The sequence below is a fragment of the Phyllobates terribilis genome, unplaced genomic scaffold (genome assembly GCF_046119375.1).
Source record: "Phyllobates terribilis strain yellow unplaced genomic scaffold, ASM4611937v1 Scaffold_180__1_contigs__length_3869351, whole genome shotgun sequence".
Classification (NCBI taxonomy): domain Eukaryota; kingdom Metazoa; phylum Chordata; class Amphibia; order Anura; family Dendrobatidae; genus Phyllobates; species Phyllobates terribilis.
This window is the reverse complement of record NW_027362940.1, coordinates 742,028-753,261: the sequence shown is the minus strand read 5'-3', so window position 1 is coordinate 753,261 and position 11,234 is coordinate 742,028. Positions and strand designations below refer to the sequence as shown.

At 45.5% G+C, this 11,234-nt stretch overlaps 2 long non-coding RNA genes across 2 annotated transcripts; both read left to right on the top strand.

The window, feature by feature from the left end:
* Positions 1-616: 616 nt before the first annotated feature.
* Positions 617-2,433, top strand: LOC141212594 (uncharacterized). The gene is made up of 3 exons (XR_012282310.1): positions 617-712; positions 2,024-2,154; positions 2,365-2,433. It is a non-coding gene; the product is annotated as an uncharacterized lncRNA (long non-coding RNA).
* A 280-nt stretch (positions 2,434-2,713) lies between these two features.
* LOC141212597 (uncharacterized) lies at positions 2,714-3,415 on the top strand. Its single transcript, XR_012282313.1, has 3 exons — positions 2,714-2,843; positions 3,187-3,248; positions 3,329-3,415. It is a non-coding gene; the product is annotated as an uncharacterized lncRNA (long non-coding RNA).
* The last annotated feature ends 7,819 nt before the right edge of the window (positions 3,416-11,234 follow it).

Sequence of the window (11,234 nt, the reverse complement as noted above, 5' to 3'; positions counted from 1 at the left end):
CCGCACTTCCGCAGAATAATTGGTAGTGCTGCGGATTTTTCCGCAATGATAATCCGCAGCGGAAATTTCCGCATGTGCACAGCACATGCGGATTATCATTGGGGAACATGGCAGACCTTCTACCAAGCATTTTTAAGCGTTTCTGCAGCGGAACTGCCGCTGCGGAAACGCTTAAAAAGCGAATAGTGGGCACACAGCCTAAAAAAAATTATTATAATTAATATTGTGCCAAATTAATTTCACGTGAACTATCACATGATCTATCACAGGGGATCATGTGACATGTCACATGATACATCAGGTGTGTGTGTGTCCTGGGCCCTTGCCACTCTTAATCCACTCCTGGCCCCCTCACACCACCCACACAGCCCCCTGGATGCCCCTCACACCAACCCCCTTTATGCCAGCACAGCATTTATTCACATGGTCAGTTCTCCCCGCCTCAGTCCTCACAGCACAACGCTGAACACGAGCTCCTCATCACCATCCTCCTGTCCCGGCACAATGTGCGCACTGCTGCAGCTGCAGGTGGAATAGTGTCCACTGGACTGAGAAGGCCCCGCCCCTTCCGGTGACATCATGATTCCATAAAATCACTCCTCCCCCTCAAGACATCAACTCCAATCTAGACGCTCCCCTGTTGCTGAGGCGTGGTGACGCTGTAGCTGGGTGATTGCAGTCAGAGTAGTGGTGTTTGGCGTCTGTACTACAGGTAAGAAGATGGGAATGTGCCAAGGTGATTACTACATTCAGGACAATAAGTAGCTAGCTGTAGGTGTGCAGAATCCCACTCCCAATATTGTCAGGGTCTCACACCCCCTGGTGTCGTGGGCTGTCGGGCTCCCGCACCCCCTGGTGTCGTGGGCTGTCGGGCTCCCGCACCCCTTCGTGTCGTGGGCTGTCGGGCTCCCGCACCCCCTCGTGTCGTGGGCTGTCGGGCTCCCGCACCCCCTGGTGTCGTGGGCTGTCGGGCTCCCGCACCCCCTGGTGTCGTGGGCTGTCGGGCTCCCGCACCCCCTCGTGTCGTGGGCTGTCGGGCTCCCGCACCCCCTCGTGTCGTGGGCTGTCGGGCTCCCGCACCCCCTGGTGTCGTGGGCTGTCGGGCTTCCGCACCCCCTCGTGTCGTGGGCTGTCGGGCTCCCGCACCCCCTCGTGTCGTGGGCTGTTGGGCTCCCGCACCCCCTTGTGTCGTGAGCTGTCGGGCTCCCGCACCCCCTCGTGTCGTGGGCTGTCGGGCTCCCGCACCCCCTCGTGTCGTGGGCTGTCGGGCTCCCGCACCCTTCATGTCGTGGGCTGTCAGGCTCCCGCACCCCCTCGTGTCATGGGCTGTCAGGCTCCCGCACCCCCACGTGTCATGGGCTGTCAGGCTCCCGCACCCCCTCTTGTCGGGGGCTGTCAGGCTCCCACACCCCCTCGTGTCGTGGGCTGTCAGGCTCCCACACCCCCTCATGTCGTGAGCTGTCAGGCTCCCGCACCCCCTCCTGTCGTGGGCTGTCAGGCTACTGTGCCCCATCGTGCCGTGGGCTGTCAGGCTCCCGCACCCCGTCGTGTCGTGGGCTGTCAGGCTCCCGCACCCCCTGGTGTCGTGGGCAGTGGGGCTCCCGCGCCCCCTCGTGCCATGGGCTGTCAGGCTCCTGCACCCCCTGGTGTCGTGGGTTGTCAGGCTTCCGCACCCCCTCGTGCCGTAGGCCGTCAGGCTCCCGCACCCCCTCGTGCCGTGGGCTGTCAGGCTCCCGCACCCCCTCGTGCCGTGGGCTGTCAGGCTCCCGCACCCCCTCTTGCCCTGGGCTGTCAGTCTCCCGCACCCCGTCGTGCCGTGGGCTGTCAGGCTCCCGCACCCCCTCGTGTCGTGGGCTGTCAGGCTCCCGCACCCCCTCTTGTCGTGGGCTGTCAGGCTCCCGCACCCCCTCGTGCCCTGGGCTGTCAGTCTCCCGCACCCCGTCGTGCCGTGGGCTGTCAGGCTCCCGCACTCTCCCCTTGTCGTTGTCTGTGGAGAAGATTAATACATATTTTCATTTTTCAGGTTTTCTCTTATAAAACAAGATCCCTGAGCTTCTGTCTTTGACTGAAAAAATGGCGTCTGACAAGTCGCTGCTGTCTGCAGAAATGAGCACAAACATGGAGGAAGCGCTGTATGAACAGATGCTGATGAAGGTACGAAAGATGAATTGGAGAGGCCGGCAATCACCGGGTGAATGTCTCCTCCGTCAGCCGCCGGGGGCGCTGCAGTCTCCAACATTTACCTAATGTGTATTGTTGGCTTTAGACCCCTCACAGTTGTACTATTTTGGTGCAGGAAAAATCAGTTTGCAGACCCATCCTGTTCATGTTACTCACTGATTCTCACTTGTTGCCTCATTTCAGGCCAAACAGGAGATACAGAGCAGAATACCGAACTTACCAGAAAGCAGACAGATCAGACCCCAATCGGGTGAGATGGGCGTCCTCTGATTATTATCCAGATTACTTTGTGCATATTATGTGACAGATACCACAGTGGGGCAGTGGGGTCTTATTGACTGCAACGGTCACATGATGCAACCAACGTGGGGGGTCACATCGTTTTTTCTTATACAGTTGGTTACATGTAAATGCTGCTTGGCTTTTGCCAATTTTATTGTATTTTTGTTCAGTTTTTGTTTTTATTTCTATGTTAGGTTTCTGCATTAAAACTCGCACATCCAAAAATACCAAAATCTTTATTAACATCTGCAAGTCGAACCAGATCCCAGCGTCCCCGGACCTGACGGAGAAGGAGTTAGTCAGCATCCTGGAATCTGATGATCCCTCTGGCTATCGAGTCCCCATGAGCCTTGGAGAGCCCCACGTTGAAGTTGATAATAGTACGTTTTTTTTTAATACAGCGCGTCTCTTTTTAAAGGGGTAGTCCAGAGATATCCTTAAAGGGGTTAAAATAGCAAGTATTACAACTTACTTATCCTCAATGGTCAAAGGTGCCATCTCCACAGGTTCTGGTAGGTCCACTTCCAGTCTGCGGAATAAAGTTTGACATCTTGTTGTTGACTTTTGAACTTTTTTGGTTTAGATTTGGGACTTAAAGGGATTGTCCACTACTTGGATTCCCCTTTAAGAACTTATACCACTTATTCATAGCAGCCCTACTAAGGTCAATGGATTGAGTCGGCACCGCAAAGTATCTAAGTCCTGGTGCACTTTGTCCTACAGGTGGATGCGGCTGCACTGCATACGACATAGTGATTAATGGCACCTTCTTTGAGAAAATTAAGGTAACTGCAATTGCTTATTTCGACATACGAGTTGTCTGCTCTCCTTTGTGTCAGCTCCTTACTTTGTATTTTTTTATTAGAATAATGAGCTTTTCAGGGAATTTTTTATCACCGTGGCCATGGAGGGACTAGAGAACAAGTACCAAACGGAGCTGTCAAGAGGTAACGACCGCATCACTGATATTTTCCTTGATTTTTTCCATCGACCACACAAGGACTTGTTCTTTCGTGGAGCAAGTTTACCATATAATATATTGAACATTTTTATGTACCAACCTGTTGTATGGCACCGTATCAATTGAAAAGTCCAGATAGACAACATCCACTAAGTTTCCCTGGTCCAACCTAGAACTTACCTCCCCATAGAATCTTTTCAGATTAGTTTGCAGGACAGATCCCTCATAATCATATGTTTAGGTTATTCTTATTGAGGTGCTCCAGGTTAGTATCTCTTAGCAAACCCTCAAAGATGTTGCCCACAGTACAAGTTAAACTTACCGGTCTATAAATTCCAGGCTCAGATGTTATCCCCTTCTTGAATATTGGTACCACATTTGCTATGTGGGTGTAACACTGGTGGATATGGACCCACTGCCCCACGGGAGGGTTGTGACTAGGTGTCTACTGGGTCTCCACTAGAACCTCTGGTGGTGAGGATAGACTGGGCCGCCGATAGACACCAGGTACCACTTCGGGGCAGTCCCCGGGACTATAGCAGCATTCCAGAGGTACCAGGGTACCAGACACAGGAGAGCGAAGACAAGGACTAGGTCAGACAGTCTGAGATCGGGGCAGGCAGCACAGGTTCAGGATAGAGAAAAATGGCAAGGGGGACAGGGGTTTTTGATACCAGAAAACTCCTTTAACGCTTGCAACCTCTGTTGCTTGACTGCAACTCAAACAGTCAAATCAGTCAGTAAGAATTTAGGGCACTTCCATGGCGATATTTTGCATCAGTATTTGTTAGCAGATGCCAGGAGTGGATCCAAAACAGAAGAGGTGAAAGTGTTTCAGTTACTATTTTTCACTGTGTTTGTTCCCCTCTGGTTTTCAGCTTACAAATACTGATGTAAATTAGTGCCCAAAATACTCACTGTGTGAATGAGGCGAGGAAGCTGCTTGTAGTACTGTAATAGAATTCCTTATTCTGAGGATGAGTGCTATAATTCTTGTCTTCTCTGCTCCATCAAACTCCCCAGAGTAGGGGCAACCCCTGGGGCAAAACTGCTGGCAGCAGATGTCCAGACGTATGACTCAGTGAAGTGTGATGGACCCCGACTCCCAAACAAAATGAATCAGACACATACAAAATAAATACACAAAGCATTGCAATTAGGTGTCAAACGTTCTCAACTTTATTTAAATTTACATGACACCGAAAATGGCACAACCCTCGACTCACGAAGAGTCACCCTCCAGCACTCAGGAGAGGAAAAACCCCTGTGGAGGAAACCTCTAGGGAACCATGGCTTGAGGGCTGCCCTTCCCTTGGGCTTAGAGAGTTAGTGCCGATATATGACGGAGTTTTAGAATTTCTACATATTTACAGAGAACGACATAACAAATATAGACTATTAATGTGATAAACTGGATGTGGGAGAGATATGGCTGCGATATCTGTCACCACATTTGTTGCTGGAACGAATTTAGTTGATCTGATTTCCCAGATGGATCTACCACTTCTCCCTTACAGATCCAGCTCCGTCTCTCAAGAAGTTGGGTACTTGGTTACAGGGGTTGCTCATTATGGATAACCCCTAATAGGATGAGTATCCCCTCCCCCTCCCAATTTATCACCCATTAAAGTCAAGGATCCATCCATGAACTCCCAAAGAAGAGCAGCTGTTTGTACATAGTAACAGAAGGGGATCCTGTTTTGGGGACCCCCCGTTCTGTTACCTTCCCTTCCCCCCGGGGTGTCTAAGAAGACAACCCCTTTCCCTGCTAGAACCTCCAAATTACACCAACGTTGGCATATTACGTGGGGTGGTCAAGCTCAAGGTCCTCAGGCGCATCATCAGTAATGGCGCTGATCGTGGCAGCGCGGCATTCTTTTATGGAATCTTCTTTATGACACTTGTTTATGCCCTCACAATAGTTGTCATGATTACTACAAGGGCTATTACTGATGCAGGGTCCAAGTATTAACCCTTTCATCATTGGTAATTCACTTTCATTATAGAGGCAAATAACTGCACTTGTTACCAAGCAGGAGTCTTATAATTATGGCTTCCCTTAGGCACCATAAGAAATACAGATTATAGAACATACGTACAAGTGTTTCAGGAGTGTTTTGCACTTTTTAGATCCATAGATTGGGCTTATAACTAGCACTTTACAAAGCAGAAAATTAAGAGGAAATTACTTGTAAAATAATATTATAGGGAATTGCATTTCAAGCATTTTCCTAATGTGCATTCTGCATACTTGCATAGTTACATAGGTTGAAAAAGTTTGAACTTTAATGTCCTTGGTCTATCTCCAAAGTTATCCATTTTCTTTTTACTAGATTATTTATAACCCACAATGTCATGTTTTGTTACAAAAGTATCCAGCCCTTCTATAAATGCTGTTATACTATCTGCCATTACTATATCTTGTGGTTGGCATTCCACAGTCTGACTGCTCTAACTGTAAAGAATCCTTTCCTATTAAGTTGCCAGAATCGCTTCTCCTCCGCTTGTTATGAATGTTCCTGGTGCTTTGTAAGGTCCTGGAAAGTGATAAGTCATGTGCCAGTACTATGCATTGACCACATATGTATTTATACATATAAATGTATATTTATGAAGGAGATGATAATTACCCTTCATAGAGGTGTTACGATCATTCATAAATTGCTTTCATAGGTTTGATCTCCAGGATTAGCAGAGATTTGGGGTGTAAACGTAATAAATAATGAGTAAAACATCAAAGCAAACGAAAAAGGGTTTTTGACCCAAACTGGTAGGTGAGACCGGCTAGCCCCATATTATACGAGGTCACAACCACGTTTCGCCTGAGGAGGGCAGCACTAATGAGTCCTCAGGAGCGCATAACCCTGAAATATGCAGCGATTCTACACTGCCCATTATAAAAGGGTTTAATATGCTACTTACTACCATGTTTTAGCTAAGATACAAGGCATACTTGTAAGGAGAGATGAAAAAGGTGATGGGGGACAACATATAAATATACTGAGGAACTCTATACACTAGTGGCCAAAATTGAGGCAACAACCCCAAGGTTTATAAATTTTTAGCATTTTGCCAATACAAATACAAATTTCATGAATGTTTTTGATTTCACAGTAAAGTTTTTAAGTAGAAATAAAATATCATATAGAAACACAATATTAGCAGGGAATTTGTTCATTTGTCAACAAATTGGACACTATTGTCACTCAGATGACTGTGGGAGAAAAGCCATTGATTTGTCCTATTTTCATATCTAACACTAAATGTTAATACTCAGTTGGATAGCCCTCGGCCTTGATGACTGCCTGGCATCTACTTGGCATGCTATCTACCAGTTTGTGTAAATCAGATGGTGTGATGATATGAAGCCATGATTTGATGATGGCTGCAATGAGTTCCTGCTTGTGTGAAGCCCGCTGTTTTGACACCGCTCTTTTGAGCCGAGCCCAGAGATTCTCAATAGGATTGAGATCTGGGCTGTTTCCTGGCCAATTCAATAGCTGGACATTTTTGTCCTTGAACCAAGAGAGACATTTTTTAGCTGTATGGCATGGGGCTCCATCTTAAAATAAACGGTGTCCCTTCACTAAATACATCATGTGCCGAAGGAATGAGTTTAGGCTGAAGGACGTCCTTGATGTACTTTTCAGCATTAACTGTTCCTTCAATTACCTGCAGCCGACCACCTGCATCTCTGGACACGCAGCCCCCTACCATAACACTCAGAGGAGGCTTCATGGTGGGTATTGTACCCTCTGGCAACCAGTCCTCTCCAGGTCGTCGTCGAACGTAGCGGACACCGTCGCTGCCAAAGATGGATATGCGTGTCTCATCGCTCCATATAACATTTCTCCATTGTTCAATGGTCCATTTACAATGTTCTTTGGCCCCTGCAGACGTTTCTGACGCTGTGAGGTTTTCAAAAATGGCTTTTTACCTGGTATTCTGGCTCTTAACCCCGCGTTTACCAGTCGTCGTCGAACCGTCCGATCAGACACTGTCACTCCGGTGTTGATAAGCTCCTTGTTGATGTTAACAGCAGTTTATTCCCTGTTATTTAGGGTGATTCTAACAATTCTTCTATCAGTCTGAGGACTTGTAGCCTTCTTCCTTTCTCTACCTGGTTTATTCTTTATCGAACCAGTCTCTTGAAACCGCTTACACACTTTGAGAACGAATACATGTAATTGCTTACCTTTTGATGACAAACTGGCTTTAAAATATAAAAACCGCATTTTAATCGCACAATATCTGTCTTAAATCACACCCAGGTCACTATAAACCAACATAGAATACATATCGCAGAAGAGGGCGTGTGTACAAGTAAGTAGGTCAGTGAAAACTTCCATTAAATATTGGTGATGGTGAAAAAGTGAAGGTGTTGCCTCAATTTTGGCCACTGGTGTATAACACAAAATATAAACAAAAAAGAAAGGGAAGAACATTTCTGAACAAAAAACATGTCGCTCGGCAGGAAAATCCCCTTGATATTGCGTTTTTTGAGATTTTTTTTGTCCCGTTCTTTAGAAACGCTGCAAAAATACTGAAAGAATAGACATGAAACTGCTTCAAATCTGCGAGGATTTACTTTTCCTGGTACTATCAAACATAGCGTTTTTGGGAACTTGGAGCTCTATATTACAAATATGTCCGTCCCTCCAGTTGAAAGAAATTAACATTTTCCTGGAGGGAAGTTTATATTTTACATTATGTCAGTTTTTGTCTATCGATGATAAAGTGCAGTTTGCAGCAATTTTTATTGTGACATATACCCAAATCATTCACGAAAATATTTCAAATTCAACGCGCGTCGGGCGGGCCTGCGTGCTCTCACATGCCAGAGCTGAGTTTCAGTTCCAGTCCGACCCTGTTAATCATCTATGGTTTCCCTTCAGAGTGGAAAATGCCGAAAAATCGGAAGTTCCTGGGATCCATTTTTGAACAGAATATCAGAACCAAATCAAAACCGATGATTCAGGAAATGGACACAATGGGGTAAGTCCAAACTCTAAGGTACAAGTCTATGGCATACAGTCTGTAAAAGACGACAGAGTAGGCTGCTGTTGAGCATCGGCGGCTTCTTCTCTGATGTTCCTCGCTCATCCATGCAGTACATGGTCGGCCATTCAATTGATTGGATATCTTATAATACCACATTTCCTCTAGGTACACAAAGTATGAAGAGCGCCACTCCTCCTGGTGATAGGTTATACCCAACAGAAGAGGCAGCGCCACTCCTCATGGTGATAGGTTACACCCAACAGATGGGGGAGCGCCACTCCTCATGGTGATGGGTTACACCCAACAGATGGGGGAGCGCCACTCCTCGTGGTGATGGGTTAAACCCAACAGATGGGGGAAGTTGCAGAATGGCTTGTTATGGTGCAAGAACAATGTGGACATTGTTTTTTTTTTGTTTTAACTATTATGCCTTTATGTTCTTTATTTTTTTCCTACAGACCCTCCCAGCTAACTCCAAGCAAGTCCCTCATCTCAGAAGTTGAAAGGTTTGGGTTACTTTGAGGTTTAATGCATGCATTTACTTTTTTTAGAATCCCATCTTACAAAAGATATAGGATATCCAACTTCTTGGACTCCAAGAATAAGGGGGCTGCAGCCTGGAAGTAACCCCGCTGCCCTTTTTAAAGAATATGCTGGTGTGGGGCAGCTACCCGGATTTTCACTGTGCAGGAGAACTGCAGCTAAGCCCATTCACTTTGCTGGATCTATGCTGTCGTTCCGCTGCACAGTGGAGGCCATGATGCCAATGTGCAGGGAATGACTGTGAAAGGGGCTGTTCCTCATTACCAGCATCAGTGCCCCTTTATTATATTAGAGATTGACCCCAACAGATCATAAATTGATGGTGTACCCTTGCAATATACTGCTGCCTTCCTTTTTTTTATCAGTTCACCCGTGAAACCAGATTACATGATTGTGGCGGAACCTCCTGTAGGACACCCAAGTTTTCTGGTGGCTGAAATCTCTTTACCTAAAGTGGTGAGACCCTCAGATGTGGTTTAGGATTGTGACCTTTTTGCATTTCATGTGATTTCCAAAAGTCTTCCCTTATTAAAAGTCTGTGCCAACCTCGTGCTACCGGTCCTCCTCTGCCAACTTTTATCATCACAGCTTTGATGTGTCCACAGTAGCCAATCGCTGGCAGCTGTGACACATTTACTGGATGATGATGATATAATTTTTTTTTCATACCATGGTGGGTTGTTTGCAAGCTGTTGGAATTGGAAAGAAGATCTCTGTAAACGACTCTGTCAGCGGAGAATGACTGTTCAAACCAAGCACAGACGCCCAGTGCTTCACGGCGGGACCAGTCATTTATATAAGCCTTCCCCCCTGCTTGTTTCCCCTCCATCTCCACCATCACCTCTTCTTTGACAGTTCTGGCTTCATAGATCCAGAGAGGAGATAGAGGGAAAACAAGCTGGTGGGAAGATGTATATATTATTATTATTATTATTTAATTATATAGTGCCATTGATTCCATGGTGCTGGTGCATATAAATGATGTTATAGTGATGATATAAATGATGAAAGAGGCTTGTTGCAATAGTGTAGAACACGCCGCTCTTTATTTTTTCTATATTAATGCGACATTTGGAGGAATCGCACAGAAAATGCTTTAAATGTATTTATTTTTTAATTTGATTTTTCTCATGTCCATGATTCACATTGCGTTAAATGAGGCATAATGAAGATGAAGAATGTTTCAGCTAATGTAGCCTTCATCAGACAGGATAATGTAGCTTAAGGGGACCCACTTGGTTAAATATAGGGGTCAGTTCTGGTCTTCCCAAAAAGCAGATTAAGTAGTCACCACACGGGAATCTGGTGATTACTGGGTTTGCTTTTGGGGACCCCAGATTTCTTCATATAACCGAGTGGGCCTTCTGCCTAATGAAGGCTACATTATGTGAAATTCTGGTACCATTCATTATGCCTCACTTAAAGGGGTTGCCTGGCAATTTAATATTGATGACCTATCCTAAGGATATTCCATTAGTATTAAAGTGGTGGACAACCCCTTTTAATGCAGTGTGAATCCTAAAAAATATTTTTCAGCATTTTCTGTGAGCAGTTCCTCCACGTGTCAGATTTAATGTATGAGACGTGTGGAGCTACACAGTAACTTCTAGTTGGCCACGTATCAAGATAAAAGTTTAGATTTTTGTGCACTTGTTGGTTACAACTTTCTTTCCCGTACAGAAGCATTCAGCGACATAAGCGTTGTTACCACGCTGGTCTTCTCTTTACAGTCTTCTGCTAGATCTCTTGTGTTGGACTTGGGTGAAGACAGAATAGTCAGACGTCCCGATTTGTATCATCTAGACGTCTTCATTCCTTACAATATCATCCAAGAACAAAGTGGAGCTCAGTTCAGCAAGGACAGTAAGGTGAGACAATTAAGCAAAGCTGGACATGTCTTCTAGCCCATTCTGAAATCTCCTTCTTAAAGAGGTTCTCTGAGAAAATGTATAAAATAAAATTTTAAAAAATGTATACTTTTATTTACCAAAAATAAATTGTTTTAATTAGTGGATAATTCTATGTGAATACTTTTATGCCCAAAAATGGCAAAAGTATTCTTGGAGTGATACCTTTATTGGCTAACCAGAAAAAAAAAATATATGCAAACTTACAGAGCACAGAGGCTCCTTCTTCAGGCAATATTACAAATGAATTCTTAACATTTGTAATCCTGCCTGAAGAAGGAGCCTCTGTGCTCTGTAAGTTTGCATATATATATATTTTTTTCTGGTTAGCCAATAAAGGTATCACTCCGAGAATACTT